At 35.6% G+C, this 18390-nt stretch overlaps 2 long non-coding RNA genes across 2 annotated transcripts; one reads left to right on the forward strand and one right to left on the reverse strand.

Annotated features, from left to right (window-relative positions):
• Nucleotides 1-2981: 2981 nt before the first annotated feature.
• On the forward strand, nucleotides 2982-4460 carry LOC147508738 (uncharacterized). The gene is made up of 2 exons (XR_015218160.1): nucleotides 2982-3819; nucleotides 4121-4460. It is a non-coding gene; the product is annotated as an uncharacterized LOC147508738 (long non-coding RNA).
• Nucleotides 4461-5156: 696 nt separating this feature from the next.
• On the reverse strand, nucleotides 5157-5922 carry LOC147508739 (uncharacterized). Its single transcript, XR_015216421.1, has 3 exons — nucleotides 5786-5922; nucleotides 5596-5713; nucleotides 5157-5451 (listed from the first exon to the last, which is right to left on the reverse strand). It is a non-coding gene; the product is annotated as an uncharacterized LOC147508739 (long non-coding RNA).
• Between the last annotated feature and the right edge of the window lie 12468 nt (nucleotides 5923-18390).

Raw genomic sequence — 18390 nt, forward strand, 5'->3', positions numbered from 1 at the left:
TCTATGTATACAATAGACAATCCAATCTGATAATAAATCCATGCAACAATACAACAAATCCATGTAATAGCTCGGTAATCGTTTGTCATTTTCCTACATTTCCAGAGTATATATACAAAAGTAAGTAACAAGTTATGAGAAACAAAAAATATAAACAGTAGAGCATATCATCACTAATTATTTGACTACAATATTATTTACTTATTATTTAGTAAGTACCAATGTGTTTTCGTGCAAGTTGAAGTTGAAGTGTTGAACTATATTGGAATTCAACCTTACTCTGCCTATTTTGTGCCTGGGAAGGAACATTTGAAGATGTGGATCCCTGCTGTTTTCCCGACTGGGGGATGCTTTAAGTGACACTTTATAGGTTGAAACATCAAGACATAGACTGTTGAGAACCACAAGAGAGTGTATGTTCATCATTTGTCATTAAGTTACGTCACTAAGTAATCATGTGCTAATAGTGACGGAAAGTGAGATGCTTGCCTACTCATGATCGAAGTTTGATACATTCTCTAAATAATAACTCATGCAGATGACTGAGATGAGTCAACATATATGGCTGACTTCTTCAAATGAAAACTAGACTTAGTTTCTAAGCTTGATTGACTCATAGTTATTGAGTGTTGATTATTATGAATTATGACAGCCATTTGAAAATCCTTTATTTATTTTTATTTTTTTATAATAATGATATAACAACGCAAGAGGAAGAGTTTTGGAATCATCCTGAGAAGGACGACAATCTAAACTACAATATCCATAGTCTACCACCCCAACATTCCTTTGCTTCCTTCGAAAGGCATGCTTCATCAAACCTTCCTTGCTTCTCTTTACAATCTTCAATAGACTCAGCATGCAATCATTATATAAACCACAACTACTCCATCTCTCTCAGTACTTATATGTAGGATTAATTCAAATAATAAGATAGGAACCATGATCAGGAATAACAAGGTCATTGCCATCATTGGTTTTCTAATAGCGAATTTCATACAGGTTTCATATTCTTCTATTGTATCCGTGGGGGACTTCAACAAGAATTGTTGGTGTGAACTAACAAATATGTCATACTAGATAACTGAAATAACCTTAACCTGAGTATCTTCAAAGCTTCTTTTACCAACTGAGCCCATTTCATCTTTTTTCTACCTCTTACTTTTGTAGACTCTTCAACCTATACATTAACTGGAGCTGTTACTAATTTTCTCTAAGTGTCACATCACCATATCATCTCGATCATTTTCCTTTCGTTGATACTATTGGAACTACTACTCATCTTTTAGATAAGTTATGTGTTATTCTCTTTTGTTACGTACTTATGTCATACGAGTTTAGAGCAGAGCACACACATGGATTTTAAAGTTCTTTGTTGTGGTTATCTCATCTGTAGTTTGTGATGAATAACCTGACTGGATTTAGGCATTTAATAGATCACTTCTAGTGCTCACCACTATTTCAAATATTAAATTGTTTTCCTGTTTGTGATAACACTAATGGAAGTCACTCCATATATATGAAAGAAGACCTAAAGGGGAAGCAAATTATTTTAATTGAGTAATCTCAAATTTTCGTGGGATGATATGAACTTCTTAACTTAGTTTATTCTAGAGTTGATAGAACTTATAAGCTTAATGACAGCATACCTAGAGGGGAAGCAGATTACTCTTCTACGTAGGTGTCTTAGTGAAATTTTAGGTTCAATTCCTACAAAAAGTGAAGACAGCAGGTAGCTAAATGGAGTATGCTATGTTCTAAAAAATACAACTCAGTACGAGTCTTCTTTGTCCATTAAATTTGAGTTTCTTCAAAGCTATTTTTACCAACTCGTTCCATTTCAAAGCTATTACTATTATTTTAATCTCTTGCTCTTGTAGAATCTTCAAACCTGTACACTAATCATATCTGTCACTAATTTTTTCCTAAGCTTCACATCACCATATCTTCTTGAACATTTCCCTTCGTTGATACTACTACTCATCTTTCAGATATGTTTTACCATCAGTTGGGTTTAATAACATGCATCAATAAAGCAATTGAGTTATTCGTTACCATCAGTGTAATTGAGTAACCTTTGCAAATTAGGATTAACCCCCCACCAGTGTAATAAAATTGAAGGGAAAAATCACGCCAACTTGAATACAGAGAGAAAAAAAAAAGACCAACGAATAAGTAGCAGTACCTGCGAGAGTATCACCGCTACTACAAAACGATTTTTGAACCTGCGTATCAATGAAGAGAAAACAAAGAAAATTAAATAAGACTTTGTGTATCAACAAAGAAGAAGACATACAATGAATTTTTTTTTACAAAAATAAGATTTTACTGTACCTTGTTGAACTTGTTGCAAAAGAGAATATGTTTGAGGTAGAGGATGAAGTTTGGAGAGTGGAGTTGTTAAATAGATTTGAGCGTAACAAACCCAACTATTCTCGGCAACTAACTTTGCGAGAATTCCCCCAAAATCTTATTCCCGTTTCTCACGCAATTGGGTGCGACTTCAAATACAGCCGAACGTGGTAGTCCTATTCTCATGGGGATTCTAATTCATGCAGTTGTTTTTTGTATGAGAATGGTAATACCCACGAAAATTAGTTAATGTGAGAATTCCCAGGGTTGCCAAACGTACCCTAAATGCACAAAAATCTCACTCCCCTCCATTCCTCTCTCTTATGAAAGGACTACAGTTGAATTCCGATTCCCGATCATGTCAACTCAAGGCCAACCCATTCTTGCCGAATTTTCCCTCTTATTTATCCTGCCCTTTTTTCCCTCCCAATTCCCACTGCAACAAGACCCACATATTTTTTTATTTAGTGCAGAGAAGTTGGTATTTAGTTTAGTTTAGTTGATAGCTCGTCACTTTCTGTTTCTTTTAGCCTATTTATTGTTCTTCAGTTAGGGGGGGGGATCTATATTCAGTTTATACCTTTTGAACTTTTGTACTTGTCGTCCTAATTAAGTTTCATTGTCGTCTATCTTTTAGCTTATTTTGTGGCTGTCATATTGTAATGGCTGTGGTGGATTTCGAATATGAAAATGACTTTGAATCTTATAGGAGAAAAGAGGGCAAACAGAATGTGGAGATGACATGTTGAGATAGGGACATTTGATGAGTACTGGCTAGTGGGTAAGAGTTATGAAGAGATTGTTGGTATGGTGAACAATAACAGTTTCAGGTTGTTCTTATAATGTCATCCACAATCACCTCAGATCACTGTGTGGATTTAGACACCCAAGCCCACATGTGGGAAATATTCATAGTCACAATGAACTGTTTGTACAAACTAACTTTGGATATGATGAATGTTGAGAGTGGAAAGTTTTTCAATATTGTGAGTGACTTAGATTTGCTTACGTATTGGGGATTTGATGTTAAATTCTTGATGAAGTATGTTTTAGAAATGAAACGCGATTGTTTGGAGAGTTTGGAGTTGGATTTGGTGAGATTGGAAATGGACAACTTCAAATTGTGTGCAACCTGTCATGAGTATGCACGGGGCATATCATTGATAAATAAAGACTGTAAGCCTGACAGTAAAAAAAAGTATGAGACGCATACAAATGCTCTGCAAGGTCCTTTATGCGAGGTTTGATAATGGTGATGCCAAAAGGAAGGTTGTTATGAGAAGTTTACTTTTGACTTAGTTGCATGCGCAATGGGCATTTGAGATGCGGTTTCTGCAGTTAGATTCTTTCGTGTCTTCCTGTGAATTGCTTTCTAAGTTTGACATTCCGAGATATTATGAGAGCCCTGCTTTCCATGATGAACAACCCCCACAAGAATTCCTCCCTCTGCGAGGAGTGCTTAAGAAGGTCATTTTCATTATATTGTGTCGACAATGCTTCTTTATTTATTTTCATATTTTCATTGTAAAGTTTGGCCATGACATTGTATCATGAGATGTCTTCGTATAGTTATTGGTATGTGGAGCAAGAATTTTGATTGTCGTTTTCCCTAGGGTATATTGCATCATCGACAGTTGTACATTAGTTATTTTCATTATCGGTTGTGGTCATTACATTGCAGCATGAACCATTAGTTACCCTTATTGGTATGTGGACATTTTTATTGTATTTATTAATTGTTTCCTTAATTGTTTGAGTATTGGTGCAGTTGAAGAAAAGAATAGCAGAGAAGTTGGATTGCTCCATGACGGTTGAAGAGGATATGGAGTATGAGGCATTATTGCTAACGAAAAGATCACGTGTAATGAAGGCAGGAGCACCAAAAGCACAATTCATTAGTTACAATCTTGGCGATGGAACACTGGTGATTGAGAACTATGTGCCATGATGTTGTAATTGGTCAGCGCATTGTCTCAGTTTACATTTTGTTAAGCAGATTGTCTCTGCTAGAAGTTTGCATTTTGTAATGTAATATGTGCAAAATATATTTTGAGTAACTCAAATGTGGATGATACTTGAATAGACGTAATTTAAGAGTGTTGCATATCGTTGAATGATGTGTATAGTTATTAATGCAGATCTTTTATTATTTTGGTGAGAGTGTTATTTAGTGAACAAAGCAAGCATAATAGGTTGGACTTATAAAAAGAACAATGAACATAACATTGACACTCTGTTCTTGGACCACGAAGTCAGAGTGCTCATTACAAAATTGGCTTAAGCTGAGTGTGGATAAAGATAGTATGTATTGTTACATCAATTTCGATGCTGCAATAAACAGTGTAAAAGTATGCAAGTGAATTTTTAAACATTTGATGAATGACTCCATAACTAAAACTGGCGTTACACCATAACAGGCTATTTGCAACGTCAAAAAAGCGTTACAAATATGGCGTGGGTAAAGTGTTGGAAATTTTTGCAACGGTTAATAAGCGTTGCAAATATAAATTTCCAACGCTTTTTAAGCATTGCAATAATGATTTGCAACACTTTTTATAACTATTTTGTACACAAATTTAAAATATTTGCAACGTTTTTTTTTTATTTCACAAACGCTTTTGGTAATTTGTAACGGTTTTTAACCGTTGCAAAGTTGTTAGTTAATTTTAAAAAATTAATTTAAAAATAATTTGTAACGGTTATGAACCGTTGCTGATGGGTGGGTTGCTAATAAAAAATAATAATTTCTCATATTTTGTAGTGACTAGCTAAACCTACAAAAAGATGCCCCCTCTTGCACCATATACATAAATCATAAATTCTTATTTAAGCTAAATTTATCCTGTACACAATACATTTTCATACTATTTTACAAATAAACCATAATATATATGGGAAAAAAAACTGATAAAGTACAAAACTAATCCAACCATATACATTCACAACTTTGACCGATTTTCTAAACCTCACAAACTTATTATTGAACTATCACCATAAAAAAAAAAAAAAAAATACTATATGATCCTAAACAAGAGATAACAACTTGCGTTGTGGAAAACCCTACACCCATTTACTTCCACAAATGCTCCAAAAGAGATCCTAGCATTAAGATAAAATAGTCGACCGAGAAAAAATCAGGAAGCAGACAATAAGGGGATCAAGACCAATTCAAACGCTAAATACTGATAATCTAAGATATAGTGGATTGAGCTTAACAGTAAAAAAAAGACTAGGGATTCTCACCTCTGCATCAAAACCCAAATGGAGATTCATGAAAGATTCACATTATCAAGCACGAACTTATCTCTCAGCAGCAAACGACATTGTTTGCCTGAATGCATGAAAATGCACTTTCACACCCCTACAAACAAACAAGTAAAATTTTAGCTTAACAACAACACCAATAAGCAAACAATAGCATTTCATTAATTACCTTGACGGCAATGTAGTGAAATCCATTTCCCACTAAATCTTTAGCAAAATTGAACCACTCTTGATATGAAACTTGAAGTCAATTTCATCCACAGATTTTCTCTCTAAGAATCAATGCCTCATATCTTAATGCCAAACAACTCTGCCAAAGTCAATGAAATTAATACAAATCTATTCAAGATACTAGTAACGCCAAAGAAAGAAAGATAATTATTACTATTATTACTACTACTACTAATACTATTACATTTGTAGAACTTTTCGCACTGGTTTCCATGAATGGAATTCCAATTTCATCAGCAAAAGCCTAAACACGTATAAGAATAGATGTCAGAAGAGTAGTTAAAATTTAATTACTATCTCCACTGCAATACATATTGTCTTTAATTATACACGAGGGAGAAAAATATTTAAGTTGAAGCCTCTAACCTCTCAAAAGCGGGCAATAAGCTGAAACAATGATCCATTCTTTCTTTGTTAAACCCCAAGATCAAATCAACCCAAGTGAAGCCCAAGATATCAGCTTGCAAACTAAGCACGACTCAATGTGTGATAATTCCATAGATAACAATCATAACATGTGTGGCAATAGATACAAAAGTTAAAAATAAGGTTTAGTGAACTCCTTGTTAAAATGCAATTACCGCAAGTGACACTTGGCATGGAATTCGATAATCGATGCCCTTGGGATACCTTTTGATTGTTGCACCTACATACAAGTAAATTACAATCGACATAAGAAAGTTCTTGTGAATCCAAGAAAAGCACTTAACGCATCCTTAAATAGTTAAAATACCTTAAATAGACGATATTCATGAATAGTTAGTTACCCATTTGTTTTTAGCGTTAAATCCCATCCGCTATTAGGCAATCAAGTATATTCTTTTTTATATTTCGCTAGTTTGTCTTCTTTCTTCATCGCTGATTAAGTGAAGTAAGGCAAACAAAGCAATTAAGCAACACATGTTTACATCCCATACCACGAATATACTTTTTTTAGAGTGTCTTCTACGCAGAAAGAATAGATGCCTTTGTGGCGATATAATCCCATGAGCATGAGGGTGCTACCGATCAAGAGGGAGCCGATGCCGAACACGAGGGGCTGCTGAGATTTCTAGTGCCACCGAACATGAGAGGGTTGTTGAAGACATGAGGGGGTCTTTTGAAGTACATGAGGGGGGCTGCTGCTAATTTTACTGGTGGGTTGAGGATCGGGAGGATCTTGAGAACGAGCATGAGGGCAGTCGATGATCGCCCATGAGGGCACTACCGTCCATGAGGATCGCGGAGCAACCCCGCAGAGAAAGCTCCGGAGAAAGCTACGGAGAAGGCATCGGTGAATTCCACTGCAGAGAAATCTCACCCGAGTGTCGCGACAACCGCAGTTGGTGTCGGAAGGGGAGTATAACACCGCAGAGAAACACTCTTCGAGGGAGTCACCGAGTATTTAACTTTAGAGGGTGCGAATTCTGCAGGGGAGTTACTCTTGGCGTTTTCCCCTCGAAGTGCACACATTGGTAGCAAGCCCGAATTTCAGAGATCCCACAACAGCCAGAGATCCCGAATTTCAGAAAATCTTAACACCATTGAAATATAAACAAACCTTGGCAAGGGGAGCAAGACAGTTGGTAGTGCAACTTGCGTTGGAGACAATGTTGATGTCCGACTTGTATTCATTCTCATTGACACCGACAACAAACATGGGAGCATCTACACTTGGGGCAGAAATGACAACCTTCTTAGCACCACCCCTGCATTGACAACTCAACACATTTTAGAAAACAATATATATAATTAGTATGCAACCACAGTAGAGGCACAAGAAAGTCAATACATAAAAACTACACAACCAGGAATGAAATAAAGAAATCCACTTCATTTCAATCCTATCGGTAAATTTCTTCTAGGAATAAAATGAAATCAAATTCATTTCAATCTTATTAGTAGTATTTAAGTAGATATATATCCAACCAAACAAATTTTAATTACTTTTAAAATATCATTATTCTACTCTGAATCACACTTCGCTTGCATAGACTCGGATCACCGCGCACATACTAAGAAACAAACTACATAACAACCCCATTTTAGAATTAACCGACTACAACTATTTCATTTCAAAATAGTATCAATAAGAAAACTCCGTTTCATGGACTATAATATAATAATCCCATTTTTATAAACATTTACAAACCACATAACACAGATCCGTCAATATAAACAAGCCTTAGAGGCTAGAACACGAAAAGCAAACCTTCAAATGAGCAAAGCAGCTTTGTCCTTGGTGGTAAACACACCACCGATTCAACAACATATTCACTCCAATTATCAGCCCATGGAATCTCATCTTTTATGATAAAGCCATCTCTATTCAGATTATTAGTGTGTGGGGAAAGAATATTAGCATTCAAAAGAAAAAGAAAGAGAAAAGGATATCACGGACCAAACTCCGGTGCAGTTTTTACGTATCACGACAACAAGCTTCAAAACAAGAAGAAAACACTTAGGGACGTAAAGCTCGACATGCTTTTTTCTATCTCTAAGAATAAAGTTTTTTACTTTACTATGGAAAATAAGATATTTATAATTAGACAAGGAAAGCCAAGTATGAAAAGAATATGCTACACACAAACGTATAGATAGCTATGTCCAAATACAAGACTTAGGTTTGCTGGATGGTGGCGTTTTCTAAGGATTCACCCTTTATTAGCATTTTCTAAGTATTAAAACAGAAATTCCTTAAGAAATTTGACAATACTAGACCAAACCCAGCAATCGGCTTTTGTTTACCATCACAGGAAGTGACTCAATAACATGACTGAGAATATATAAACACTGGGAGCTAACAACAGAAACACCATTAAATTGCTCCTAGTAATAGGACGTGAAACTGAGTCATGGTGATATCACAAATAGTTTCATCTAGCTTAGAGGGATCAGATAGTAACCTAAGGTGCCATACCTATTCAGCAGTTTGGGTGAAAAAAACAAGTGTATAAATTTACAAGGCAATGTATACTTAGATAAGCTACTACTAGAATTTTCCATGCAAATTTTCTTATTCGTCACAGTCAACACCTTTATTATAAAATTGAATTATGTACAGCTAATCATTCATGTTAAAGAAAAGAACACATATGTGCATGATAACATGAGAGACAAAATCGGTTGACCAAGTCCAAATGTCCATCCACCACAAACATTGAGATGAATAATCAATAAACACAAACAAGTCTCCAGCCAAAAAAAACACACACACGAATATCTGTAAGTGTGGTCCATATCTATGCTTTGGCTTTACATAAACCCAAACACGTACACCATGTTCTTTCTAATTAACCTGCTGCATGTGTGCTGACCAAAAAATATTTACCCTGCATGTGCTATGAAAAAACCATAACACATATTCTTCTTAGAGACCTCCAGAAGGCCTGGAACAGGTAGTGCAATGACAAAATAACTTGAAACTTGTTGTGTATAGCATAATTCACATGACAAAGAAATGGAATAGTCCTTATACCATATATATACGCTTATAATAAAGAATGAGATCTTAACAAATAGCTACAAATGAGAAACTTTCAAAACAAATAAAACTTTCAAAAACAAAATTAGGTGGGAAATTAGGATCAACAGATAAAACTTTCAAAACAAACATAGCTATGAGAAACCTGAATATGTGATCCAAATAGAAATCAATTAAGTCAAGAATGGCCATTAGCAACTCCATCAAAAGCTAATCAAACCTTATTTTAATGCAAAAAAAACAATGTAGTCATGGAGTTGATTAAAATTAGTCATTAAGTGATATCACACAAAGAATGTTGGTTGGCGGCTTATTGTTTTTCTGAAGTATAACAACAATCGAGGCTTCAGTTTTGAAACAACTAGCGTGGAGCCGGAGAGAAAGATATGCAATGTTCCTCCCAGCTCCATACTTGAATAGGCAATATAAGCAAATAGACACTACTCCTTTTTGTATATTATTTGAGGCGCTTATGCACTATGTCCTTAACTCCTCTTTACATGAACAAATAACACTTCAGAGTCCAATATTGCATCACCTATCCGACTGCTTTCGGTAACTTTTCCTTCTTCATCATTGCAAATTTAACCCGAAGCCCTTTACACACAAAGTGAGGGGAAAAATATCCGAGACATAATTCAGATCTAAAACTCATTCACAACCCCGAAAACGTTGAAATACCTTCACAATTCTACTTGATTGAGCCATTTAGATTTTTGATTCCTACCTTTTAGTGAATGACGACCAAAGTTAAAGTGGGTAATTTGCTTTTGTGTGGTCCTATACTATGTAGTCACAGTTTGAAAAAGGAGGACAAATAGATTGACATGTTTGAAAAGATATTCCAATCAATATTACTCATAACAAATGAAATACAAATCACTATATCAAGCAAGGACAAAAGATAATCATACCTAGTAGCTGCATTGAGCTAAAGAACATTCAGCTCCTCACAGTCAGCAACGAAGGAATTGCAGATAAATTGGGAGTAGTGGCATTGGCATTATGAGTGGCAGCCGAACTAGTAGCACTACCAGTGGTAGTGAAACCCAAACTTCCATAAGTTTTAACACTACCAACCTTACTAACCCCACCATTATTACTATCAGACCTGAATGAAGGTGAAGAAGAAGAAGGAAAAAAAAGGACAAGGACTAGATTGATGAGAAGAAGAAGAAGAAGAAGAAAGAAGCTTACCTAACTTTTCTTGAAGACAAAAAGCACAGATCCCACCTGGGTTATTCTTATAAGGATGATTACTACACTGCATACCTTCTCCTATATCATCTACTACTACCCCTTTATCCATTTTTTTTTTACTTAGCTAATGATAGCTAACTTTCCTCTTCTTTTTGTTTATATAATGATTGCTTTTTAATGAAGTTGATAATTAAGTTAGTGTTTAAAGCTTCACCATTGCTGCTCACTGTGTGGAAATTGGAATAATAACTTGTTTTTGTTTTGATGTGGCTTATTTAAAGGCCAACTTTTTCTTCGCATTGACTAGTCCTTTTTATCTAACTTGTTTATTCTATCGGGCATCGAAGAACAAGTTTGAACAACTAGGAATTGTTAGAACCTGGATATGGTTTTGTTCATGACTATGCATGGTTAAGGGTTTCTTGAGATTTTTGCCTCTGTTGTGATCTATAAGTTGTGAGGGAATTCGCAAGTAGTAAATATACTTGGGGATGAAAATTCAGCAGCAGCTTATCTAAGGCAATGTATTTATTCAGTTGGACTGGGCAACAATGACTACCTTAACAACTACTTCATGCCCCAAATGTACTCAACTAGTCGCCAATACACCCCTGTGCAATATGCCGACGTTCTAATTCAACAGTTTTCTCAACAACTAAGGGTGGGTACATTGACTACATTCTCTTAGTTCATCAAAAATTATGTACATATATAGCAATATTGTCTCTACTAAGTGCTAATGAAATCTTGTTTTCGTGTACATACATAGACTCTGTACAACTACGGAGCAAGGAAAGTGGCTTTGATTGGTGTTGGTCAGATTGGTTGCAGTCCAAATGCATTGGCTAATAGTCCTGATGGCTGCACATACGCGTCGAGAATCATCAACAACATGTCATGTCGGTTATTTAATGATAGGCTTAGGAATATGGTGGACAACCTCAACAATAACCTAGATGATTCTCAATTTATCTATGTTAATGCTTATGGAATCTTCAACGATATAATTCGAAATCCTGCATCTAATGGTAAATCCCTAAATGACATGTTGACACAATGACACTACAACTTTGACAGCTAAAAACCATACATACAAAGTCAAGAAACAGAACAAACCAACATAGTGAATTTATTATTATATTTAACAGGAATCATTAATGTAATGTCCAAGAAGAAATCCACAAGTTCAAGAAAATATACAGAAAAAGAGAGACACAGATTCAAAGACAATCTTCCCCCATGAAAAAAGAAATAACATATTGACACAAACAGACAACTTTAATAAGAGAAACAGATACGTCTGCTTGTTTGTTGTCTATGCACAACTCTATTCAATTTTTTTTTTCCTATTGTTTGACATTATCTGTGAATACATAAACCAAGTGCTTCCTATATATATATATATATATATATATATATATATATATATATATATATATATATATATATAATAATAATAATAATAATATTTCCATCTTAGTAAGTAGAAAGAAAATGAAAGATTATTACCTCAAAAGAATAACGTACAAGACTTGAGATCTAGCCTCAAACTGCAAGAAAATACGAGGAATGAATGTCTCCTCCTTGTTTTCTTCTTCTTCTTCTTCTTTTGATTCCCTCCTTTTTTTTCCTCTCTCTAGAAATTGAATAACAGCTAGAACTTTAAAGTTTTAATCCACCGAAAATTAGTTTTGAGGAGTGCGAAAATTAGTTGGATTTTAGTTTTGATGAAGATTTTAGGGATTCCAGGTGAGAGAGAGAGAGAGAGGAGAGAAAAAAAGTTGTGTTTTATATTTCGATTTTTTCCGTTCCCCTATTTCGCGAAATTTCAAGTTTTTAATTTGTAACACTTCTCCAACACTTTTTAAGCGTTAGCAATTAATTCCGGAAATTCACCCAAATAAAACAACGCTTTACAACATATTTAACGTTGGAAACTTACTAACGGTAAATAACCGTTGCAAATAAAAAAAAGTGCGTGTTGCAAATATCCTATTATGGTACAGGGTAAGAGTATGCAGGAAAAATAACCTGATATTCCTTGTGAAAAAGAAAGAGTTATATATGCAACAATGATTGGCTAAAGAAAGTGAGTATGAAACATTGGTTAAAGAAAGTTCTAGATTGACATGAGGTTACTTGTTTGAAACTAAATGTTTTTTCCACTATTTAGAGTGTGTAGTGTTGACTCACACACTTATTTGTACTAATTGTATCCATATTTTCTTCATCTATTAACAGGACGAAGAAGCTGATAGGTTAATGTGGCTGAAAAGGTTGATGATGGTAACAACTGTGATGATGCTGTTAACGAAAATATTTTTTTAAAAGTGTAGCACTTTTAAGTATGCGTATAATGTACTTCCCAAATGCAATTATAATTATGAATCCTTATATTTAAGAGTAAACATTACTGCATGTTACTTTTTTGGTTACAAAACATGGAGGGGTGAGTAAATTTTAATTGAGACACTGTATTGTACGTACGCGACAATGTAGTGTAGGCTCATTATACATATTTTATCGCATCTACCGTTTCTTAGCCATTGACTCAGTCGAGGGGAAAGCAACATACTATTCTCATGGATGATTTGTACTACAGATGAAGGAATGCTACATTTGAAGAACTAGTACGTGATACTATCTCTGTACAATTTGGAAAAAACTCAAAAGCAATTGTATATGCAGATCAAATATTTTATTTTTTCTGAGACAATGCAGTTTACCTATGCGACAATGTAGTATATGGTCTATTCTAGTGAATGTTTTATACTATAAGTGAGCAATGGTACACTTGAAGGAGTAGGCAGTGATACTATCTACTGAGTTGTCTTGTGATATTGAGAGGTTCTCTTATGGGATTTGACTTTTGAAAAAAGAGTTTTTAAGTTTTGATCTAAGAAGTTAGAATCGGTATGAAGTAGTTTGTTTTCGTAATATGGCGAGGTATATTTTTTGTATATTATGAAGAAGTTAGAGGGGTATGAAGTAGTTTGTTTTCATCAAGCTCATTTGTTACACGAGCTTTTATTTGAGCTCGAGCTCGGCTCATATAGTAAACGAGCGAGCTCGAGCCGAGCTTAAACGAGCCAAGCCCAAGCCGAAATTCGAGCCCCTACCAAATTCCACCCTTATATATGGGCCCGGTTTTACGGGCCCGAAGTCCAGTTGGGTTTAGGTTTCAAACCTAAGTATATAATCACATTGTTCTAGAGAATAAAATATAATAAAAATGGAGGCGGCTTGTTTGCTCGAGCGTTGGAGTGCGACAACTCGGACTCGGAGGAATTCGTAGGAGCTGTTAATACAGGTGAGTAGCTATTTTTGCTATTTCACCGGATTTATAGTTTTCGAGTATCGGTGTATACTGCTTAAGATTTCTGCCTATTGATACTGCTCATTATCCTGTTTTATTCGACGTCGTGCGTTTCATATTTATTAAACTTTGTTAAATATCGAAATTTTATTGAACTGTTGAAGCTTTGACAAGCGGTAATGGCGTCGCCAGACTGAAATAGAGAAAACGTCCTGATTGTTGGTTTACTGGGCTGTTGGAAGCTTGAACAACTATGTTAATGGCGACTAGAAATCGCCCAGTTTAAATTAAACTTTGTTGTTTGGGTTTTGTTTGGGTATTTGAATGGGTTGTTGGTAATGGGATTAGGAGGATTGATTGAGGTTGGAATGAAGGCTGTCGAATGGGTGCTGGAAAGGGCTGTTGAAGCTCGAAGCTCCATTAATGGCGGCACGCCCAGACGTCCTCCAGTAAATTAATTCTAACCATTTTTTGGTTGATTTTGTTGGTTGATTGATAATGGGTTGAAGTGGCTAGGGTAGTGTGTGTGAGGGCTGCAAATGGTGGTGGTGGTGGAAGCTTGAAAACAAGTTGTTAATGGCGGATTGATCAAGATCTAGATTTGAGGATGAGTATTGATTTAAGGAGTTGGGATTTTCGGTTTTGTTAATGTTGTAGGGGTTTTTCCCCTTAGCATTTTCGAGTAGATTGGAAGGAGTGGTGATCGGTATTTGTGGTGGTCGATTTTGGTGGTGGTGGAGGAGAGAACTGATGGAGAAGATGATCGGTTTGGGCCTTGGGTCGAACCCATTTGCTTATTGGGCCTAAACCTTTGTTTGGTTGGGCCGGATTCTAGTTTAGTTGTTTTGGGCCTTTTCCAATTAGATGTGTTGGGGCCGGACCTTAGTTTGTTTTTGGATGGGGCCAGTTCTAATGTTTAGTCATGGGCCAATTTTCCTTTATTTCTTTGGGCCGAACCAAGTTAAGTTTTGGGCCAGTTTCATTTGTTTTGTTTGGGCCCGGTTTTGTTTTAGTTTTGGACCAGTTCAGTTTAAAGTTTTTGGGCCAGTTTCTAAAATTGTTCGGGCCAGTCCATAGGACTTAATAAAGACCCAAATGGGTCTTTCAACATTTAGACTTTCGAGTTTTAAGGTTTGGGCTTTGCCAGTTGGGTCTGAACCATTACCTTGGTCATGAGCCCATGAGCCATGCACCTTGATCTTAGCCATGAACCATGGCTATGACCATGAACCTATTGGACATGGAAATGACGTGTTGACTTTGACCATGCCGTGTTGACTTTGACTTTGACCGTTGACCGTTGACTGTGGAATGTTGACTTTTTTTTTTTAGTTTTCCACATATTTAAGAATATGGACAAATATAGTAATTAAATATTGTCGAACATTGTATAACTTTGTTTGCCATTATCTAATTAAGTTTTGACGTGAGTAGTGCAATATAAGATTGACACGTAACCAGAGGGGAATTATGATAGTAAGACTTAGATATATATGTTTTTTATGAGTATTAAACTACATACGTACTTAAATTCATGGACTTTAGATTTTTGGGGATTTGATTGTGGACTGTGAAGTGTTTAATTGTGCTACGTTTTATGTTGTAAATGGTATGGACAAATCAAATGCTAAAATGATGTGGAAGCTTGTATAAATTTGGTTGTCATTATCTAAGAAAGATTTAACGTTGATATTGTGTATATTTTGACACGTGACGAGATAGAAACTTTAGGAGATATAATATTCTTAAAACGCTATAAAAATGTATGCAATACGTTTGAAGCAATTGTGACGTTATATAATATGTTGGGATATATATATTAAATGCAATAGTTTTGGAGAAATAAATGTATAAACACTCCATTATTATATATGTGAGATGCTACTATGAGGTAGTATAGTATTGGTGAATATTTTCCCACGGGATTGTGGCTTAGTGCAATAATATATTGGCACGTGAAAGAATGAAAGTGGTTATGAGATATAATTGAGATATTTCTAAATATTGTGGCTTAGTGCAATAAGGTATTTGACCTGCACGTGATATAGTGGAATTATTATGAGTCATAAATGTATGACATTTGAATAAATTACGTAACGAAAATCCTAGAACCTAGCTACCACAACTCATGTGATTTGCCTTTGTGGGCGTGTGCAATTTGATTGGCCCTTCTGGCGTTTTAGTGAATCTGAATAGCCCTTCTGGCGTAAGTAATGTGATTGGCCCTTCTGGCGTTTCAGTAAATTTGAATGGCCCTTCTGGCGTAGCCGAATAGTGGCTTGATTATTCCGTTCACAAAATAGAACGAGACGCGCGATATTTTATGTCGAATAGTGGCAGTACTTACATAATGTCTTTCGTGTGAGGGTTACCTGGTGTGTGGCATCCCGCTCAGGATAGTTACGCACGGAGTGGTTCATTATGTAAGGGGAGGCATGTGGATGTACATGTTCGGCGTTGGGAAGCGATTGTGGTAACTAGGAAAACTAGGTAAGACATAGATACGACGTGATTTTAATGACACACAAAGAAAGCCTTAATTAATATAATTATGGTAATATGTTGGTTAATGATATATCTTTAGACAGATGACTGTATATGGTTTGGCATAAGGGTGGGTCAAACTAATTACTTGGGCAGAGACGACCCACTCTGTTATTGAGCATGAAATGCGGTACGGATATAATATGTTTGGTTGGTTATTTGTTTAGTTAGAACCTAAGGCGCCTCGATGGAGGAACTACATGCCTTATTTATGATGCGTATAGTTTGTTGTGTGGTTAATAGGAAGTTAAGGCGCCTCAGTGGAGGAACTATCTGCCTTAATTATTGTACTTAAGAATGTTGTATTAGTCGTTGAAAGTTAAGGCGCTTCGGTGGAGAAACTAATGGCCTTATGGATTGCGTATATATTTGTATAAGAATACGTTGTGTTTTAAAGCTACTCACACCAGCATTTTTATAATGATGGCCCGATTTGTATGTTTGCTTATCGAGTGTGTTCATTAAATGAACATAGTTGATAAGTCTTGACAGGTCTAATGTTGAAGAAGATTGGTTGCTACTTGTGGTTTGCGTTAGCGTCGCTTTACAAGATAGGCTTTGTTTTCCTTTGAGGTGATATAGATTTTCAGTTGAGATAATGTTATTTGCATTTTCATTTGTTAATTTTTGTAATGAAGAGGACTTTTGTTTAAGTTAAAAATTTTATTGGTTTTTAATTATCCGCATATTTAAACTGTTTATGGGTTTTTGGAAGTGGAGAGTGCGTCACACCTCGGAGATCGAAGAGTCGGGAACAAATAATGTTTTTCCGAATTCTGTCAAAATTCGGGGTGTGACATCACTGCTCCACGTGTTAAGTCAACAACTGGTATTTTTATTAAAAGTATTTAATAATTAAAATTTACCAAACAGGCAGTGACCAATTTGTTAACCTATTCATAACCTTCATGACTTTCCAAATTCTCAAGATGTGAATGTTATTCTTAAAGGTGTAGTGGCTACGTTTGTCATATTCCTTAGTGCCTCCAGCCACCACTAGAGCTCTATGCTGGTTTGTGAGCCCTTATGTTCACAAGCTTACATGGCAACCTGGTTCAGACAGCTTCGAGGTTAAGATCGATGATCTCGACATGTCAGGGTCACGGTAACAACTAGACCCTTTGCCACATTCAAGGCTAATGGAGAATTCTATTTTGTTGATACTGAACACTGTCATAAGTCATAATAAGGCTATATTGACAAGTATAACCGCTCAAACATCAACCCACGAATCAGCTAGCTTTCAAAAACTTGTAATTGGACCAACTAACAATAAATAGGATAAGAGCACAATAACTTTGATGTCAAGATGTTTCATTTTGATTTGGAAACGAAGCATCGGCACTGGATACCCTTGTAGAATTTATGAAAGAGGATGATGAGAAGAATGTTTAGTCCATGTTAAATCTGCTTTAGTCTACAATTTCTCTTCAGTGGTTGTGGATGTCTAATAGAGAGCTCGCTCAATTGTGGAGAAGAAGATGGACTAGCTCGACATTTCCTTTTGGGTAAAATTTTTAAATTGAATAATTTTAATTACCCTTTTAATTATTAATTAGAAAATAATGAGAATGCTCTAATAACAAGCTGTTGACTTAAACGTGGAGTAGTGAGAGTGCTGGTAGAATCTAACATCATAATTGCTTGTTAACAAATTTGGACTCAGTTTCTGCCTGCTTCATGGGGACCACCTCAGCAATCCCAAATATTTAGTTTTTGGGGGGAAACTAGAAGTTGGAAAGTTTATGTTCCTCTCTTTATCTGTCTTTTCGTAAGTTCTCTCTCTCAAGCTTAACATTGAAATCAACTTTTCAACCAATATTTCACCACCTCAGCAATCCCAAATATTTAGTTTTGGGGGGAAACTAAAAGTTGGAAAGTTTATGTTGCTCTCCCCATCTGTCTTTTCATAAGTTCTCTCTCCAAAGCTTAACATTGAAATCAACTTTTCAACCAACATTTCAACCCAAATTTCTGTCATTTAAATTTCGGAACAACGTGATTTGGCTTTTCTTTAAAA

The sequence above is a fragment of the Coptis chinensis genome, chromosome 3 (genome assembly GCF_015680905.1).
Source record: "Coptis chinensis isolate HL-2020 chromosome 3, ASM1568090v1, whole genome shotgun sequence".
In the NCBI taxonomy this organism is placed as follows: domain Eukaryota; kingdom Viridiplantae; phylum Streptophyta; class Magnoliopsida; order Ranunculales; family Ranunculaceae; genus Coptis; species Coptis chinensis.